This window comes from Alligator sinensis, unplaced genomic scaffold, assembly GCF_000455745.1.
Source record: "Alligator sinensis unplaced genomic scaffold, ASM45574v1 scaffold145_2, whole genome shotgun sequence".
Lineage (NCBI taxonomy): Eukaryota > Metazoa > Chordata > Crocodylia > Alligatoridae > Alligator > Alligator sinensis.
In genome coordinates this window covers 1,785,103-1,787,602 of record NW_005841954.1, presented here as the reverse complement: position 1 = coordinate 1,787,602, position 2,500 = coordinate 1,785,103, and positions in this window count along the sequence as shown.

Below are 2,500 nucleotides of genomic sequence, written 5' to 3'. Positions count from 1 at the left end.
GCTGCCCCTGTTTACCCTGAACCAATAGCCCTCCAAGAGGGAGGCAGAGCTCTACTGCAGTGTCACTTGTGCATTGCTCAGACCAGAGGCAGACAAGGTTTTTTGGGTAAATGCGGTATCTTTTATTAGACAAACTAAATAGTTGGGGGGAAAATGCTCTTTGCAAGCTTTTGGGCACAAACACATAGGCATCTTCTGGTGTTTTGTGTTCTCCTGGATGGAATAGAAGCCGCTATGCAAAAAATGCAGGTCTATGAAAATGCGAATCCATAACGCACTGAACACCTCTGTGCCAGGATTTGGATTTACCCTATTTACCTTCGAAATCATCTTCGAGTAATGTGGATTTTATGCGAATCAATCATTCTGTTTAGTAAGCAGGGTGATGCCGTTATTCTGTGTTACAGGGACGCCACGGTGAGCCCTTCCCCTTGTCCCCGGCTTTCTGCAGGGGCAGAAGCAAGTTAATCAGATCAATTAATTTTCTGTGGGCTAAACTGAAGTTCCTCCGAAGTAGTTTTTTTCACAACTGGAGCTGAAGAAAGGATTTTGACTTCTGCAGTGTGCTGTGTTTGAGACACATATTTCAGGTGTCGAGTGATGTTAGGATGAGAGTTTCTTAACAATCCTTTCCTTGCCATCGCAAAGACCTGAGTCAGAGCACCATGCCTTCCTCTCCTCCAGCGTGTATGCGAATGCCAATGTGTACATGCATATGTACATGGATACGTGCACGAACATGTACATGCAAGCGTGAGTTAATGTGCAGGACTATAGAAAACAGTATGACACTGCTCTGAAACTGCATGTTTCTAGTTTATAGCTGAATCGTTTGTAAAAGATGCGAATGAAAATGAGACAGGCAAAGTTCGGGTCTTCTTTTGCAACTTTTTTTCTTCAAGCATGAGCTATTGACCATTTCATTAATGAAAATTCATTAACTCCTTTCTCTCTTTCCTAGTCACTTGTCCTCGGTCATGCTAGCGACTTTTCGGGACGGAGCTTCTCCTAGCCTTAGACTTGACCGCATGACACATCTGGAAATGACACATCTGGGAATCAACGTTACCAGTAAGCGTCGCAGAGAAACACAGTGTTATAAAAACAACTGTCAGGTCATTTGAAGGTTAACAAATACCTTAGTAAAATAATGCCGCATGCCGGGTTTTCGATAATCACGAAACAGAGCGGAAGAAAAGGGACCAACTCAGGCAAGAAATGCGTGCTCGTAATTGTATTTAATGTAACAAAAGCGACAGAACCGGTCTGAAAACCAGGCGTGGCTGGGAAATGAGGTTTGGCTGAAGGCGCAGAAGTTGGGAGGATGGCAGCATGTGGCCGGCACCTGGGAGATCATGCCAAGCAAGTGACCGTCTTGATGCCTTCCCCCGGCTCTCAGTAGCAGCCGCCGCGATGTTCCTCAGCATCTTCTCCCAGGGGCCTTCCTGGACTTGGGCGTTATCTACTCAAAGGAGAAAATACTATTCGTGTTGAATGACAAACGTTGGGACACACACACACACACACACACACACACACACACACACACACACAAGTGCAGCTACCGCCCGTCCTGTGCAGACAGTCTCGTCTGGGTCGGGCAGCAGCAGAGATGCAAACTCAGCTGAGGCTGCAGGACCAGGAGCCCTTCCAAGCCAATGCAGTGCAGGATCTACTGGATTCCTCCGGGGGACTCTATAACATCGGGCCCACGGTGGACTATTGATTGATTTCATAGTTTCATAGATTTAGGGGCAGGAAGGGACCTACCTTACAGATCATCCGGTCCAGCCCCCCTGCACTTGGGCAGGAAAGACCGCTGGGGTCAGGTGACCCCAGCAAGATGGGCATCAACATGCTTATCTCCCCACACATTGCTCTCGGCTGTGAATCCCCGGTAGTGTCAGGCGATGTTGTCGTTTCCCTGTCCCCATGGCAGTGCCTCCTTACCTGATAAGCACAGTTGTGCTCTGGGTGGTGTCCACAGCCTGCTCTTGGGAAATGCTTTCAATGGTGCTGAGCTGCTTGGGCCTGCATGGAACAGCCCCCTCCACCCCACCACCCCCCATCCCTTTCACAGCAGCTTCCTACAGCCCAGAGAGTACCGACAGCTAACGGAAACACAACGTGGGGAGTGGGGGAAGAGGATGGATCTTATATAAAACCGCTTCTTTCTGTGCCCCATCACTTGTTCGTGGCCATCTCAGTGTCCACAGCCACTTCCTCGTTGGTATGCCCTCAGATGGAGGGCAGTGCTCTCGTTTGCACTTTCTCTTGCAGTGCATTGATTTTCACTTGAAGAGATCCGCAACCGGTTGCAAAGGTGAGCACCTTGGGTCAGATCCCACGGGGCAGCCCCCTCCCACCCCGTGCCAGGCTGCAGACACACATTGCTAACTACGGGGAGACCCTGGCAAAAGATGAAGCAGGAAGGAAAGAAGCTGTCCACCCTCGCAAGTTAAATGAGGAGCTTAGAGGTCGCAGCTGTGTCTAGCGACTG